Consider the following 19,529-nt stretch of genomic DNA (forward strand, 5'->3'; position numbering starts at 1 on the left):
ACTTAAGATAGCCTCAATACATGTGGTGCTAAGCAGTCAGGTAAATTAGAGATTAAAAGTAAGACCCTGATAAAGACAGATGTTTTCCTTTCTTAGTTCAAAGAAACTTTTATGACTGTATGCCCCTTAATTGATCTTAGGGGATGATGTGCATGTGCTAACTAATGTTTGATATATAGCTTCATCTTTTTTCTTGTGGCAATGATGGATGAGCTATGTAATCCCAGAATGAATATGCAGGCAATCTTCACTTACCCCAATCAAAGAGGCTGAGACCAGTTTTTAAATGATAATAAATCTCTCTCTGTTTGTTAATGTTACACTGACCAAATATTGCTTAAAGTTGATATATTATTAAAGTACAGCATCACCTTCCTGCTTTTTAAAGACTATAACAAAACATACATCAAGTACAATATTTGATTGCAAGACTATAAATAATTAGCAATAGTGAAAAAAAGAACTAAACTGGCAGGGTAGGACTGGTGTTAATGGGAAAAAGGAAAGAATACAAATATGTCAAAGTCATGAGTTATTTCAAAAGTAGTAATAAATACAGATTTGTTTTAGTCAGGTGATTAAATACTGCATATGTTTTATGCTGTTTTGAAATTTTAATCTCTTAGTTCCGCACAGAATTTTATACCACAGTTAATATGGTTTTATTGCTTGTTATATGACAAGACAAATAAATAAACAGAAGTTTAGGAATATTTGCTGTAGCTAGAAAATAGTTGATATATGACCTGGAATATATTTTAGAAGAAAGTCTAAAAATTAGTTTTCTTGTGTTGTTTCATTTTATCTCGTGAGAATGATCTCAATATGAAACTTCAACACGTATTCTTAATTGCCCCTTATCATCCGCAGATCTCGGGAAAATAGAAATTTATGATAGTTAATTTTGCATTTCTGGAAACATTCTCCAATAATTCAAATGTATAAAAATATTATGTAGGCTAATGAAAATGTAAACCTCCAACCCATATAACAAAGCAGGTCTCACTGCCATCCTATTGACCTTCCCTTTCACTCTTGCTGATACTCGTCTGTCACAAATTACTCCTGACACTCTTCTCCACCCATTCCACGCTGCCTGCACTCTCTTCCACAATCACTTTTAGTTTGTACTATTGATCCTAAATTTTCAAACTCATTCACCTTTGCCAACTATACTCCCAGCATCCTCACCATTCCACTGACCCTCCTCTCATTCACACACATGTATTCTGTCTTGTTTTTACTGACCTTCACTCCTTTCCTCTCTAGAGCATATCTCCACCTCTCCAGGGTCTCCTCAACCTGCTCCCTACTATCGCTACAGGCCACAATGTCATCGGCAAACATCATAGTCCATAATTGAGCTCCCAATACTACACTCTTAAAAATAACCTATCTATCTATCTATCTATCTATCTATCTATCTATCTATCTATCTATCTATCTATCTATCTATCTATCTATCTATCTATCTATCTATCTATCTATCTATCTATCTATCTATCTATCTATCTTATCATTCAAAAATGGTACTTCTGTGGTTTCTCATTGAAGAAAGAACCATTTCATTCTGTGAAGGGTTCTTTGCATGTGAAATGAGTTCTTTGGGCTTTGAAAAGGTTCTCCTATATAAACAAAACAAATTGTTGATGTATAATAGGCTGCCAGATAGGATATTGATAAATCCAGAGATTCTGAACTTAGCATGTATTATTGTATGCACATAAAGTCCTTAACAAACTGTGAATCCATTGATATTTCACAAATGTGTTATCATTTATTCATGGCTATATATGGAATTTGTTATGGATTTAAATAAACAAAAGTTCTTTCTGAAACCTTTGTGTGGATAGTCCTTTTTCTTGCCTTGCACTTGATACTTTCTGGACAGACTCTAACTCTCCATTATGCTGCACTTTCTTAAAGTAGGCCCAGATAAAGGATGGACGGATTAGGCAGATTTTATGGTCTAGCAGGTGTGACTATAGACTTTAAGCTACTGGGTTGCTGGTTCAATTGCTGTGGCCGATTCATTATATGACCCTTTACAAGTCTTTAGGCACAACAGTTCTTCAGTTTTAAAATTGATCTAAGTCACCTTGAGCAAAGCAGTCAACCAAATATTCTGTAATGACAATGATAACTTAAGTTGAGTACAGTCAATAAATGCTATGGAAGCTTATTGTTGCCACTCAAAAAAAAATATTGTGTTAATGTGCAAAACCATTATGTTTTTGTCACAAAAGAATTATTATTGTGTTATTTTGCAAAGATATTGCCTGCTGAGGCTAGTTTAATCATGCAGTAGATGCTTTTGCATCTAGTGACAGCTAATTAAGGAGAGATTAAACACGTCATAGCATGCAATTAAGTGTGAAGAACTAAACAGACATTATAGGCCCAGCAACACTGGGTATAAGGCAGGAATTAACAGTGGTGGGCGGTATGCTGGTTCTTTTCAGAGCTCATTTCACTGTGAAGCAGAATAGACTGTGTTATATGTAATCCAGTAACAGAAAAACAGAAAAATCAGTTATGTGCTATCTGGTTATTTGTTACAGATACCATTTAGAAATAGAGTGAAAAGGTGGTGTTTATGCCTAAAATCTTTGGGGGCTCAGGTTTGAGATGGAAAAAGGGATTAGCTGCTGTTTACTTCACAGTACATGAAAGACTATATGTTTTTTAATAATTGAGAAGTATTACTGACACATTTCAGGTAATCGTCCAACGTTAACCACACTCTACTGATACCAGTCAGTTCACAAATACACAGAGAGAACACGTAAGCTCCATGTAGACTATATCAATTTAAGGCAGGAATGCTAGCTCTTGACTAATGGTCGGCCTAAATGTTAAACTTCTGAACTGATTTTACTTAACTTTAACCCAATTAAAACTAAGTGTATACCTATTACTTTTATTCAGTTCTTGTCACTTGATTGCACGTAACGCACATAGATAGATAGATAGATAGATAGATAGATAGATAGATAGATAGATAGATAGATAGATAGATAGATAGATAGATAGATAGATAGATAAGACTTTAATATATGCTTAATTTCTCCCTTGCTGTCCAATTATATACAACTGAAGCATGTTTTTGCACAATAATAATGACGTCAGCAGGCAATTCTTTTGCAAAATATTGCAATAATTGTGGCAAAATAATGCAACTCTTTTGAAAAATAGTGCAATACTTTGCAGGCTAACTCAATAAAAAAATGTTTTTGAGTGGAGTAAGCTTCTGCAAGATACCAGAAACTAGGATGTTTTTTTCTTTTAGTCCTGCAAGCAGTTCCTCCAACTTACAGGGAAAAGTTGGAGGTTGGTGGCAGGATTGGCACTCCAGCCACCATTAAAAACCTCACACTGTTTCAGTGTAGTGCTGAGGTGTCACCCCTGCTGCACTCGGGTCCCAAACCAGGTGGTTCGACATGCAGTGGGTGCAGCAATGCATTATCAGAGCATGCTCCCAACCTACTGAAGCGCTGACGAAGGTAACGAAAATCATACAGACAGAACTTCTTGACGATGATCTCTTAAAGAGAGTGTGCACTGGTTTGAACTACTCATTAACATTTGAAATTTAAGGTTTAGTGAAATGTTTTAAGATTAATTTGGCAAACAGTTCTCAATGTGTATAAAAATATCCTGAATGGTGCTAGAGGTTGGTACAAACAAACATATACTTTCTGCATCAACTACAGGCAGGCAGAGGGCAGAAACAACATAAACCATTACAAAGACTCCCAATGTGTATAGAATCTACTGATTTTATTGGCTAGCCAGATAGGTCAGCTATAAGGGTAGACTCTAGACAAGCACACAAACAAGGAACTAACCATTGCCAGCAACAAAGAATTGCAAAAGGCCAACACCCACAGCTGTAACTAATAGGCAAATTCACTGTGGAAAAATAGAAACAAATGACATTAAAATTTAATAACTTTATGAAAAATTTCTAGAAAGAATAAAGCCCAAATTCATAACATAGCCCCCCTCTCATTGTGCAGTCTTGGGGCATACCATCTAGTATTCCAGAGTGATTGGAATGAATCTTTTGAATGAGCACAGTGGTATGCCAATATTCAAAAGAAATCCAAAAACAAACCTTTAGATTATAACCGCACTAGTAAACTAAATAAAAAAAAATTCTACAAGAATCCATAATCTTCTGGATGTCATTTTCCCATTCACCTTCAACAATTACAGGATGACATGCAGGAGATTAAACACAATTAGGGCTTGAATGTACAGTCTTGACTGTACAAATTGAAGGTAAGTTGAATTTTGAAATATGAAGGTATAGCTGGCTAAATGTTATGGGGCTTACGTGTATAAGGATGGCATTACTTTCTCACTGAAGATGAAAACAGAGGAACGCTTGCATTTAAACCTAAAAATTGCTGCATTTATGTTTGTGTAGTTCACAATGAAACTTGAACTTATAATTTCTAAGTTAAAATGTCACTGATTAGTGCTGTGTTTATTTAATTTTGCATCAGTGGCATGATATGTAACTGATAATGTGTAAAGCCTTTTAGTTATGAAATACAAATAATGTAGATGATAGAGAAAAACAGACAGCCATCAATGAAGGCAAAAATAAGGTGGGGTTAAGATTTCTCTGAAAATATACATCTGCTGACACCAAAATTATTTGAACTTTATAAGGGAAATAAATAAACGGGCATAACAAAGGAATGGAGGACAATTTAATGGCAAACTACAAAAACTAGATCAAAAATAATGTAGACAGAGGTTTAACAATGAAAGAACACCCATGTTTAATGACAACCAGATGCTGCTGGGAAAATAAAATTCTTTTTTAGATTATATGAGGTTTTAAAAGGCTTTCCACTAAACTCGAACATTGCCACATGAAACGCGGTCTTTTGTCTGTTAAATAGTTAAAAATGCATTCAATTCACTTCCTATATAATTTGTTGTGACTATCCAAATAAAAATAGAAATGGCAAAATTACAAAAAAAACTTCCATGAAGAAAATATTAAGTAAACAATTCTGTAAATGTATAATTAAAAAAACAACTCATAGATGCTTTAGAAGGTGTCACTGTGATTAAAATAAGGGTTATCATGTAATAGATGACTGGAAGATATTAAGTAGCCATTAGATGTGTTAATGTTATATTCAGACATAATTTACTTCCCTTTTGGACCTCAAATAAGGATTCATGAAGTGTTTTTATAGGTAGCACCTCATCTCACTAATAGCATGATGACCTAAACTGGTTGCATCTGAAGTTTTTAAACCATTTAAAAGAAAAAATATGGAGGAGAGAGGCTAGTATATCTGCTGGTGATGCTGTTGAGCACTACAGATTCAGAAAAATAAGAGACTCACACAGTCGACATAGCAAAGATAACCTGTGCCTTGCTTTAAGATAATCAGCTACTTCTTATTTCTTTTTATTGATGAATATTTTCTTCTGTATTTTATTTTTTATTTTTAGGAACAGTGTAATTCAGGAGGGTAGACATCCATGGGGCTGGAAGTTTCACGATGAGTGAATGGTCTATAAATATGGGCTCACCTGATAATCTAGCAAAGTGCCTGGAAGGTAAGACATGAGTTGTTTGACCTGTAGTCACAGATATACAGAAGTTCTTCCACTGGCAATTCTGGCAGACACAATAGACACTGCTGTGGAACTGACAGAGGTTTGTAAATATCATTGCTTCCCATTCTGTTAGACACCAAAATGTTCAGCTTGGTGTGACAAGTTTCTCCTTAGAAACACTGCAAATCCTGGATTTATATATATAGTCACACGCGTGCCAGTAGAAGGCAGCTAAAGGGCCTGAGTAGTAATACCACCACCGACCGTTCAAGTCATTCTACCTCTCACCACGTGTTGTAGGTACCTTGCCTCTACTTAGCTAGTGATACCTGTTTGTTCAACAGACATCATCATTTACAGATTGTTAAGGAGTAACGTTTGAAGTCTTTGAGAGAGAGATCAGAGTCTCCAATGTTTAAGAGGGTAGCTGCTCATTGGCAGAGATATCACAGCCACATGCTTTTCCTTCTACTCGGGGGACAATCTCCCATCAGAGCTAAACACGATCAGATACAGTGCTGACTTTTGACGTTTCATCGTACCCACCTTCCACTTGGCCAGACATAAATATTAAAATTTTTTTATTGATTAAAGTTTGTCCTGTTACACTACTGTGTCAACAGAGCCGTGGGGACATTATATATATATATATATATATATATATATATATATATATATATATATATATATATATATATATATAGTCACACACATGCACATGGGAGGCAGCTAAAGGGCTTGAGTAAGGGCAGTTCCGAAGCATGCCGGGATGTGGCAGAGTGCACTGACTCTTTTTCTCCCTTTCCTGTAGACCATTCACGGGAGATCCCACCTGGCTCTTTTGACGTCCCTTCCAGGACCGGGCCTATGGAAGAAGACCTTCCTGGCCCCGGCCCCTGTGATGTCACGTCCGGGCTTGAACCAATGGCTGAAGACCATGAGCCCGATCCATATGATCTCACTTCCTGTCTTCCCCTTTAAAAACCTACACCTTTTCCCTAGTCCCTCAGTTCTGTTTTGGACTCGGGTTTTGTGCACATCAGTGCTGTATTTGCTGATCATTACTTTTGCAGCCAGGATACCAGATTATACGGGTGGCTGCCCCAAACCTTTATATGGCTCTGTCTCATATTTATGACAATATATATATATATATATATATATATATATATATATATATATATATATATATATATATATATAAAACCCTATGCTCTTATAAAACCCTAACTTTGCTGTGTGCTGAATGTGTGTTACAACAGTAAGGGATGGTTGTCTGATGCCAGTTCAACTGCAAGTTCACAGGTTCACCATGTAACATGTCTGTTGCGCAATGTTTGATGTAGGGAACATTTAAAACCAGCCACTGACATGGTTTTGCTCTCTTTCTGTTTTCTATTTTCCAGAATGAACTTGCTCCAGCTGCTGAACCTACATGACAAAGAAGGCTATCTGTTCTTTTAATCTGAGGGAGGGAGCTAATGCAGGGCGACCAACATCATCACTGCTTGCTTGTTGTGTTTTAGTGTGCTGAAGTGAAAGCTCCCATTTGAACAAATGATGAGATTATTCCTGTCTTCACTAAATAAAGTGGATTTTCTTGGAAATCTGGGCTCACCTCCTTCTCTCTTGTGCATGTTGGCGACCCACACATCACGTGGTGCCAGGAGTGGGGTCTTATACAGATGGACCACCAACAATCTCAGAACATTCAACCTCAAAAGGCTTCAGCCCCTACCTATCCCAGAGATGTACTCGTGAAGATGGCATCTTGGGATGGCCTGGAGTGTTTCCTGTTTTGATTTGAATGCACAGACATGTTGATGCACTGAGACAGGGGAGACTGGGCAGCTATCTTGGCCCATTTTTCTGACCAGGGAGGCCCTGTCATACAAAATCTTCCTCCCGAGAGTCTTGATGATTATGATTTCTTTGTATGACTATGAGCTCCTTGTCCAGGTGATGCAAATTCTGGCTTTTACAATTCAATCTGGATCACCCTATTTGGGGACAGGTGCAGAAGTTAGTAGACCTTATTAAAACCTGTTTGAGACACCTTCGATGCCATGTGGAAAAGCTTGCTATTGACACAGTCATGTCTGGGATAAACTTAGGCTTCTGTGATGAGATGCTCCGGATCGATGTCCACTCACTGCTGGATCTGACCTACAGTTTGAAGAGAGCCCAGGCCACTTGGAGACAGAGGGGCTATCCTAAATTGGTGCCTACTTTGGCCCAACCATCCAGTCCCTGCCTGATGGTCAATCATTGAAGCTACACTCTTTAGCGCCAGCCTCCAATTCTTTCCCTTCCTAAGGGCAACTTATGTCGCCATTCCCTTCCACAGTCCAACCAGTTCAACCTCATGCTCCAAGAGTTGCTGACAATACTGGTGGGCGCACATGGGCCGGCACCACAGGTAGGACACTATCATGAAAACTCCACAGCTGGGATCGAGCGCAGCTGCTTTCTCCGTGATCATCCTGACTATAGCTTGGGTGTGACACCTGCACAGTCCTTGGAGATTGGCTTGACTGAGATATACTGTTTTCTGGTTCCCCCCAAGGCCTTGAAAGAAGACAACTTTAAGGTCTCTCTCAAGTTGGCCAGGCATATGGTCCCCGCACAGTTGGAATCTGGTAGTGACTTCTGCTCTGGTAGAGACTCTGGCAGATTCCCTGCACAAGCACAGAACAAGTGAACATTCACTGCATTCATGGGGATATTAAAGAGTATGAAACTCCTTTTGAAATTTAAAGGAAGGATCTTTAAAGTTTCAAATGCTGTATCAGACACTTCAACCTGGCCTCTCTTAGTAGGGCAGAGGAATGCCTTCTTCCCATGTGTTCTAACCACGTGCAGAGCACCACTTTCATTAGTAGAAAGGAAGGGGCTCACTGCTGACTAGGTCAGTCAGGAAGGCAACTTGAGATTGAACCTGATTTGTCCAGTGAGGATGGGGATGATCCTTCACCTGAGCTTCTGGGACAGTTGGAATGCTCTTTGAACGAGGCATTTATATTTATAACCTTCTCAGTTGGGGCTACTGCTTCAGGCTCTGGGGAAATATTGGCTAGGGAAGAGCACTCCCAGGAGCTACATAAAAGGAGTCACCTTATTCCATTTGGGAAGCCAGAGTAGGGAAGAGGAAGACAAGGCTTGCCAGAGAATGAGTGGACTGAGAGTAATCCAAGGGAGAAGGAGGGGACAGACCTTGTATACTTTGGTGCTGTACTGTGATGTGCTCTGGGGAGTGATGAAAAGGCACTTTCCCTGCTCTGAATGAAAGGGTGTTGTGTGCTGCACTTGTGTCTCTACCTGTCTGTGTTAGGTTAGAGGGACGGTACACACTCTAGGCTATCACAATATATACTGTATATGTATATATATATATATATATATATATATATATATATACACCTGTATATATATACACAAAGTTTTTTCACTTGTGCATTATAAAAAAACTTAATTGAAGATTTTTTATATTGATTTCATGTGATCATACATATGCTAACATAAATATCTGAATAAAGTTTTGCTCCTTTTAAACTGTCAGTTTAATTACTGTAGCAGGACACTATCTAAATCTATGACTTTTCCATTGAAAGGCAAAAAGTAAAAAAAAAAATGCCTAAGCGCTAATGAAACTCCAAAGCTATTATTTAATTATAGAGTGACACAGTGGAGCAGTATGAATGCAGATGCCTTTAAGTGCTTGAGCACCATTTCAATTTATTTTCGGTATTTTCAATTCCTACTATGTGTCATCCAAACCCACTGTGCTCCTGGGGAACTCATTTATAGAAATATCATATTATCTTGATTTAATGAGTTCCTGAGTTTTTGTAAATGCTGTAAATGAAAGTTGTTTTTTTTTTCCAAATATATTTTTCTAAACCTATAGCAATGAATGCACTATTCAATCAAAAGTACAAAGCACAACTATTCCAAACATTAACATATATCATATATTAGGAACAAAGTCAACATTTAACATCCCATGTCTACCTGGTTCAGAGAGTCATTTAGGCCTAAAATCCATTATGATATATGTTTTCACGATACTTGAAATACGAAAAGATTACCAAACAGAATCAGAGGCCTGGCAAGTGATTTTAGAAAGACATGAACTCTTGCCAAATACAAAAGAAGGTTTGCACCATTTCTCGAAAGGAAAAATAGACTTCTAATTTTAAGCAGCACCTTCCCATTAGGTTATAGATGGTGTGCAAGGATTCTTTCAGGTAACTGAGGTTTATTTTGTTGCACGAGTTGTGTTTTATAAGAGACTAGCTGTGTAAGCAGCACGGGGTCCTAGAAACTATTGAAACCGTCAGAAAAAAAATTGAAATGTAGAGATGTCAGGTAATTGAAAGGAACTACTCTGGGCATCTCTCTCCTAGGAGGATTCATTTTGCCAACGTGCTCACCTCGCTTGTACATTAGCAGCGGGAGGAAAAGTAAAAGGGATACTGTTTTGCCGATGTTAGCGGCTAAGCGACTTTGTCTTTCTTCTGAGGTTTCGTTTTGCCGACGTGCTCGCCTCACTTGTGTTATTAGCGGCTAAGCGAGTTTTCTGTTTCCTCAGAGGTGGAGCCCTTACCCCGACTCTACCTCTTACTTCCGGGCCGGACAGACACACACACTTCCACGCATGGATGTTTATATATAACATAATTATATCTGTAATTTTATAATCATATACAGTATCATGGAATGTTACTAGAAATAATAGTGCTATACAATCACAAGCATTTGTAAATGTAATAATATCTGACATGTAGTCAAATATTTCACCCTTACAGTAAATGATCTTAGTGTAAAGCACTCTCAAAAAATATGACATTATGAAAATGATGTGATAATTTCATTTGCTTTTAAGAGTATGTCCCTGAAAGGTTTTAGATAATTTTGATTTTGAAAAGTGTGTGAGATGCATAATTTTAAATTGAACTGAAGGTCTTTCCTAGAGTTGTGAGTTGCAACTTTATTTTGAATAATCCCAATCAGAGATAGGTATATCACAGTTATGAAAGAAACCTCTGATTAGCAATGAAATTTGAATATTCTGTGACATTCAGACCTGGTCTACTCATATAAAGGCTTACTATCTGCCATGACAACATATACCACACTATTACATCACCACCACCTACTTCCACTGAGGACACCTGGCTGGGTGGATTCATAGATTAATGAGGAGTACTATACTGTATATTATTATGTTAAGTGTTAACTGTTTTCCTAATATGTGATAATGTTTTGGAATAGTTGTGATATAGTTAGTAATATATTAATCTTTCTGTTGGGGGGTTATCAGAGGGGCTGATATTGGTTAGACCAGGCAAGGTCTTAAACTTCTCTAGTGCCTATTATTTGTGTTTCTTTCACACTGTAAATCACCCTACTTGTTTATCGCTGACAGTTGCAGAATCCAGTTAGGTCAGAGGTTTCCATATCCCTTTTGCATCAGCATTCTATGAGTTTTACATTCTGAAATCCCTCTTACAGAACTGCTGCTCGATCAGTTGTTAGTTCACTAACTGCAGCCTATCCATTACTCTGCACAAGTAATGTGAGCTTCTTTTGTATCGTTTCTAACCACAGGACCACTCTTTGCTGAATGTCTTTTTAGTTGGAAGCTACTCCTTATACTACGGAAGCCGAGAGAGGACGAGCTATATCGCTATTTTTTAAAATTGTTTTCTCGAGAAAACGGAATAATTTTATCGAGATCTCGAGAAAACAAACTTTGTTTTCTCGAGATAACGGAATCATTTTATCGCGATCTCTAAGAAACGAAACTTAACCTTTGCTCCTGGCGGGCTTGCTATCATAAATCACAGTATCTGATGACAACGATAGTAACCAGAAACCTCCTGTGATACGTACACAAATGTAAGTCTATTTGCAAAATGCAATTTTGCCAGCTGTGTAATTAGATGAACTGTTGTATGTCTGCTTTGGTTTGCATTCTGGCAAACTGCAGCGGCTAACTGAGACTGCATTTTTATTCATTCAGCCGCACCATGGATCCGTTCATCATTGCACTTAAAGACAGAGGGATACCGGAGGAGAACCTAAACCAAATGGCACAAGACAAGGTCAATTTTCAAATATCTCCATACTTTACGTTCGACTTTGATTAAGTTAACTAGCTAAGTGACGGCTATACTGAAATGAATTTACCGTAAATCTGTTATGGGAAATATTGTGAATAGCTCATTAAAGATTTGAACAGTGCTGAAAATCATGTGCTGAAAGTCATAACTACTGTCAGTTCCGTCCATGGACGGCAAACTGGAGCAGTAGTGCGTTCCTTCATTGAACGCCATGATTTCAATTTTAGAACGCAAAGTGTCATCCGCCAGACGCATATGGCGTGCGATAGCCTTTACAGTCTGGAGTCCAATTCTCAAAGGCTGCAAAGAATTTTAAAAAAGCATTAGATGGAAATTATATTGTCTCAGCATTTTCTAAGTTTGCTTCTTATGGGAGGAAAAAAATCGAACAAAAGTTCAAATTTCTACACAACCATGAATGATACAGAACAAAATTCATATGCAGCCTATGCTAGGATATGTGAAAGATCCCTGGAAAGGTCTGTCAGGCAAAGCTTGACAGCTGTAGGAGAAGAATGATAAAGACATTTTATATAATAATAATAATAATAATAATAATAATAATAATAATAATAATGTTATTATAATTCATAATAACAATAATAATAAAGTCATCATATGTATTATTTGATTAATGATCCTTTTTGGTCAACTATATCTTAAGTAGCATATATGACCCATAGATATCATCAGCCCCTTTCCATCTATCTTCCCTGGCGCTGCTCTGCTTCACCTTCATTGTTCTAACTTTTGCCTGGATGTAAACAGATAATCTGTATAATCTGTCAGTAATGGAGACAAGCCACCTACTTAAATCACAACCACGTATGCTTCACCACATGCAAACATGTGATATGCCTCACAATCAGGATATAAAAAATATAGGAAAAAGCCAGGCAACAGACAACAAAGATTATGTTAAAAATCTGTAGTCAGATTCCTGGTGTCATATTTAAAAAACAAAGAACCTGTACCAGAAAGCAAACTATGTAGAAGGAACAAATAATACGTTCTACAAGCAAATCATCAGCTATTTAGCATGGTGTGGGTTCTGTTATGGAACTGGTATCAATGTGTTCATTGATGTCACTGCTGAGCACAGCAGCACAAAAAATTACTTCAATGTTTATCTATCTTTTGAACCCCTAACACTGAGAAACTTTTTACAAAAAAGGACTGTAGCTTCCAGTTCAATTGACATTAAAAGAGTTAGCTGTTGTCACCTTGCCATTGTTTAAGTTCAAATCCAGTTTGCTGGTTTGCATAGCATAAACAACAAAACCTGTGGGAAATGTCCAAATATTTTGTCTAGATGGAACATGGTAGTAGGTGTTATGTATGGTGCATTTTACTTTTTATTTATTTATTTTTAAACCAGACCATGATGTCAATAAATAATATGGTATATGACATACACATGCCTGGCATACACAAGTAGGAGTACTCTGATGTTGCACATCTAGGTAGCTGATGTTTTGCAGATACTGTAAGTTTCTGTTTCCTGTTGTCTTAAGGCCTGCACTAAACTCCTGTTAAAGCGATCCAGTGTGATTTTGAGGTAAATAATTATTTTGGTTTATGTCCAGACTTTACAATTTATTGGTCATATTCATTGTACCAATCTTGGTGCAGGGTAGAAGGGTATAGGTTTATGGGGCATTGGTACTCCTTTTGGAACAGATGAGACCTGTTCACACTGTGACGGGTTACATCTGAACTGGAGGGGCACCAATGTATTGGGGAGGCGTATGTGTAGGCTAGTCGAGGATTGTTTAAACTAGGGAATGGGGGGCAGGGAGTTTAGGACAGGCCAGGTTTAGATCTATACATGGAAGAACAAACAATGGTGTAGAAATAAAAATGCATAGTAATGTAAATTCTAAGCAAACATTTAAATGTAGAAGGAGTAACACATTAAAAATAGCTTGCCTTAATGCTAGAAGTATCAAAAATAAGGTAAGTGAGTTGGAGTTGTATGTAACAGAGCATAATTATGATATTATAGCAATAACGGAAACCTGGCTAAATAACAAAGATGGGGATGAGTGTAACATAGAGGGATACACATTTTTAGGAAGGATAGACAGAACAGAAAAGGAGGTGGGGTTGCTGTTTATGCCAAACAGGATTTAAATGTAAGACCTCTTCAGTTGGATGATGAGCCCCATCTTAGTGAGGACATGTGGCTTCATCTGGAAAATATTAGGGAAAAGGGTCTTATTTTAGGAGTGTGTTATAGACCACCCAATTCAGACAGTAATTTCAACACACATCTTTTTAGTAATATCAAAAAGGCAAGTTTACAGGGGGATATTATAGTCATGGGGGACTTTGATTATCCAAATATTAACTGGGATAACCTTGCAGATGGAGGAGCACAAGAGCAGGAGTTTATAGAAGTTATCAGTTACTGTTTTTTACACAGCATGTTAAAGCACCAACACGGGTGAAGCCTGTCTGGATTTAGTATTTTACGAGGTGTGGCAGAAAAGTAATGAGACTGATTTTTTATTTACCAAAGTTTTTATTTTTTTCAAACATCAATGTTATCCCCTTCAAAGTAGTTCCCTTGGGCAGCTACACACCAATGGAGACGTTGTTCCCACTGTTGGTAGCAGCGCTGGAAGTCTGTTACACTCTCTTGGATGTTTTCTAAAGTCCCGAAATGACGCCCTTTGAGGACATTTTTCAGTTTAGGAAAAAGGAAAAAGTCACACGGACTGAGGTCAGGTGAATAAGGGGGCTGGAGAACCACAGGAATGCCTTTTGAGGTCAAAAATTCTGTTATGGAGAGGGCAGTGTGACATGGGGCGTTGTCATGATGGAGCATCCATTTGTCTGCAATGTCTGGTCTCACACGAATGACCCTTTTTCTGAGCCTTTCAAGGACGTCTTTATAAAAAACTTGGTTGCTCCAAATTCCGCTGTTCCATTTCGCGTGACGCACAACCAAAAACACAACTTCGCTAATAGCAGTCACAAAAATCACGTAGTTAACGGAAGGAGTTGAAACTCGCACTGAGCTATGGGAGGGTACTGATACACGTGCTCTATCAAGGACAACAGCGCAGCGTTACCAGATCTCTTGCAGTGTTGCCAGTCTCATTACTTTTCTGCCACACCTCGTATAATAATCAGGATAGAATTGAGGGTGTAGAGGTGATTGAACCACTAGGGTCACGTGACCATAAAATAATACAATTCTCAGTATTTTGTAAGAGTACAGATGCAAAGACCAAAATTGTGAAGTTGAACTTTGGTAGGGCTAATTTTGAGCAGATGTGACAAAGTCTAAGTAGGATAGACTGGGATAAGCTTTTAAATGTGGAGACAGTCGAGGAGCAGTGGAACAGGTTTAAAAATGTTTTACATGTAATGCAGGACAGATAGATACATACCTAAATTTGGAATTAATAGGAAACTAAAAAAAACTGTACGGTGGATTAATAAAGATTTAGAAAAGGAAAAGGAAAGGAAAAAACTACTTTATAAGGCATATAAGACTAATGACTACAATGTGAATCATAGCGCATATGAGAACATGAGGGCAACCATTAAGAAGGAGATCAGGGAGGCTAAAAGACAGTTGGAGAGGAATATAGCAGATAAGGCGAAAGAAGACCCCAAGAAATTCTTTACATAGTAAGAGAACAGTCAAGGAGGAGGTGAAGAGCATCAGGAATAGTAAAGGGAATTAAAAGATACAGACAGTGAAATAGCGGATGCCCTAATCTTACATTTTTCTGAGGTTTTTACAAGTGAGCAAGTGGATAACCTGCCAGAGGTAAACGCGACTACTAAGGAGGTACTGAGGGATTTGGAAACTGTAGAGAGAGAAGTGCTGCTCAGATTAAACAAGATGAAATCAAACAAATCACCAGGCCCAGATAATATTTATCCTCATGTTCTTAAGGAGGCTAGTGAGTACATATATAAACCCTTGACACATATTTTTAGGAAGTCACTGCTCACTGGAGAGATTCCAAAGGACTGGAAAATGGCAAATATCATCCCATTGTATAAAAAGGGTGACAGGGAAGATCCAAGCAACTATAGGCCAGTAAGCTTAACATGCATCACAGGAAGATTAATGGAAATAATTATTAAGGATAAGATTGAGCAACACATGGCAAGGACAGGAGTTATTCTGAACAGTCAGCATGGGTTCAGAAGAGGGAATTGTGTTTTACTAACATGTTGGAATTCTATGAGGAGGCAACAAAAGGTTATGATCAAAGTGGAGCAGATAAGATTATTTATCTGGACTTTCAGAAAGCATTTGATAAGGTGCCACATGAGAGGTTGGGCATCAAATTAAAAGAACTGGGAGTTCAGGGTGATGTTTTTAGGTGGGTGCAGAATTGACTCAGACACAGGAAGCAGAGGGTGATGGTGCGAGGAACCTCATCAGAACTGGCCGATGTTAAGAGTGGTGACCAGCAGGAGTCAGTGCTTGGGCCGCTGCTGTTTTAATATATATAAATGATTTAGATAGGAATATAAGTAACAAGCTGGTTAAGTTTTGCAGATGATACCAAGATAGGAATTAAAAATGTTAGGTTTGAATACACAATGGGCGGTCGGAAAATCGAGAGTACACCTTATGAGAAGGATTTAGGAGTCATAGTGGACTCCAAGCTATCGACTTCCCGACAGTGTTCAGAAGCCATTAAGAAGGCTAACAGAATGTCAGGTTATATAGCACCTTGATGTATGCAGTACAAGTCACAGGAGGTTATGCTCAACCTTTATAATGCATTGGTGAGGCCTCATCTTGAGTACTGTGTGCAGGTTTGGTCTCCAGGCTACAAAAGGACATAGCAGCACTAGAAAGGGTCCAGAGAAGTGCAACTAGGCTGATTCCAGGACTACAGGGGTTGAATTATGAGGAAAGATTAAAAGAGCTGAGCCTTTACAGTTTAAACAAAAGAAGATTAAGAGGTGACATGATTGAAGTGTTTCAAATTATGAAGGGAATTAGTACAGTGGATCGAGACTGGTATTTTAAAATGAGTTCATCAAGAACACGGGGACACAGTTGGAAACTTGTTAAGGGTAAAGTTCGCACAAACATTAAGAAGTTTTTCTTTACACAAAGAACCATAGACACTTGGCATAAGCTACCAAGTAGTGTGGTAGACAGTAAGACGTTAGGGACTTTCAAAACTCGACTTTGTTTTTTTGGAGGAAATAAGTGGATAGGACTGACGAGCTTTGTTGGGCTGAATGGCCTGTTCTCATCAGAGTGTTCTAATGTTCTAATTGCTTAGTTATTTTGATTACTGCTATCAGTAGCATTCTAAATGGAACTTTTCACCTAAATCCATGTTCCAGATGTGCATTTTTTAGATTTTACTCAGCATAGTTTTGCTTAGTGGAATACCACCAAAGTATTATTCTATAAAATTCACATTGAATACTTTTAACTTTTGTATAATGGCTTGGTATACCTTAGGTTACTATGCTATACAGTACATTGATTGATGATATATATATATATATATATATATATATATATATATATATATATATATATATATATATATATATATATATATATACTTTTTCTTTGGATAGGTGGACCTGGAGGTTGTCAGATTGATGGATGATGGCACACTTTCAAAATATATTCCTCATTTTGGAGACCGTGTATATGCAAGAAATTGGACAGATTCATCTTCAGCAGCTTCAAACAATGAGGAAAGGAAAAGGAAACTCATAGAACGTCTGCGATCAAAAATGAAACTTCCAAGCTTGTACCCAGCAACAACAGGTTCACAAAGTAATCCTCGTCGAGCAGTTGGTAAGGGAACAAGAATGCTGAACGAAAAACAAGAAAAATAGAACTGGGTTGGATGGTGTATCAAAATGGTAACTTTAAGCAGGTTAGACGACCAACTGGTGGGGGCACAAGAGAGCTCATTGTCAGTAAAGATGATACTGTGAACAAAATTTTAGAAGATGGGAAGCAAATATTCTTTCCTAAGGGAAAATCATCTAAAGGAAGAGTTGAAGACTTTGACTTCTCTTTATGTATTATGGGCTCAGAGGAGCCCTTAGATGCAACTCTCACAGTTGGCAGGTTGTATGATACAACTTATCATAAATTACTCAGGTTGTACATTTGTTCAAAACCCAAAAAATATGATGATTCAGTAAAACGGGCGAATCACCAGAGAGATTTGAGACAGCAGTGGCACCCCAGCAGGATCTATCTCCCATATCTTCATCCCATAGCTCTCTGTCCTCAGAAAGGCCTTTTACTTCCAGTCCATTAATGACTGCAGTTTTACCATCTGTTACCACCACTTCAAGATTTGATCAAGAAGTTATTTTCCTTGGTGATGACGGAAACTTGTCCTTGGATGTTCTCTGTGACACTTTGATTTATCAGCCTGCCCCTGAACAGCAAGAATCAGAAAATGATATTGAAGTGATTGAAGACAAAGGAGATCAGAAAGATGAATCTGCTTTTGAGCAAGTGGTTTCCAGCCCTGCTGGTGATAACACAGATTGCAGAATATTCCATAATATGATAGACATTGTTGGTGAACCTGTAACTGAAGTGCAACCTTCCGAACATTCACCCACAAATAGCAACTCAGCTGCTTCACCTGAGAGCCCATCAGCAGTACCTGATGTCATAAATCCAGAAGCCAGGTCAAACCATGCCTCCCCAAATACTTTATCTGCATCTTTCTATGACAATGCAGAGAATATAGCTGAGAAGCAGACCATTGCTATTCGCAAAGTTCATTGTGTATCTGACATGATTCAGACATTTTCAGATGAGAACATACTATATGCTAATATAACATTTGAGCGTGTGCTAGAAAATGGACAGTTGGAGAATGGAGTTGGGCATGGGCTTGTTATGGACTGTCTTACTGACTTCTGGGGCACGTTTTATGAAACAAGAACATGTGGAGCCACATATAAAATCCCCACTTTGCATCACGCTTATCAAGAACTGGAGTGGAAAGCTGTTGCCCGAATCTTGGCCTTTGGGTGGCAGAGATTTCAATACTTACCTGTTCAGCTTGCTCCACCATTTCTTTATGAAGCTCTTTCCATATCTTCATATACCTGCAATCTAATGGAGGCATTTTTCAACTACATTAGCCCCACTGAGAAGGATGCACTGACAGAGGCTTTGAGTGATTTCCGTCAAGCTGATTTGGAAGAGCTTCTTACCATTCTGAGCAGTCATAACTGTACCTCTCTGCCAACAAAAGAAAACTTGCTGACCTTGTTGAAAGAAATTGCACACAAGGAGATGGTCCAAGAACCAGCATTTATAATAAAGTGCTGGCAGCCAGTCCTGAAAGGTATAGGAGAGTCTTTGAGTGGGAAGACACTGGAAAAGATCCTGGATGATCTTCAACCAAAGCCAAGAAACATCACAAAATTCATCCAGTTTCCAAAGTCAATGTCACCAATTGAGAGGACCACATCTCTTCACCTTCTAAGATTTGTCAGAGAGATTGATCAGAAGGAGATTGGACTGTTCCTTAGGTTTTGCACAGGGTCTGATCTTTTTCTGGCAAAGACCATTAATGTTACATTTAAGGACATGTCTGAATTTACTAGACGCCAGTAGCCCATACTTGCAGTTGTGCCCTGGAACTAGCATGCAGCTACAGCAGTTTCTCAGAATTCAGGTCAGAGTTTCTGTCTGTGTTAAAAAGTGGAATATGGGTCATGGATATGGTATAAAAAATTTTTGATCAATTGAAGACCTCAGAATGGCCACATGATAAGATACTGCAGGGATGCAGGCCTATACATCAAATAAGGAGCACAATTATACATTGA

The sequence above is a fragment of the Polypterus senegalus genome, chromosome 5, assembly GCF_016835505.1.
Source record: "Polypterus senegalus isolate Bchr_013 chromosome 5, ASM1683550v1, whole genome shotgun sequence".
Lineage (NCBI taxonomy): Eukaryota > Metazoa > Chordata > Cladistia > Polypteriformes > Polypteridae > Polypterus > Polypterus senegalus.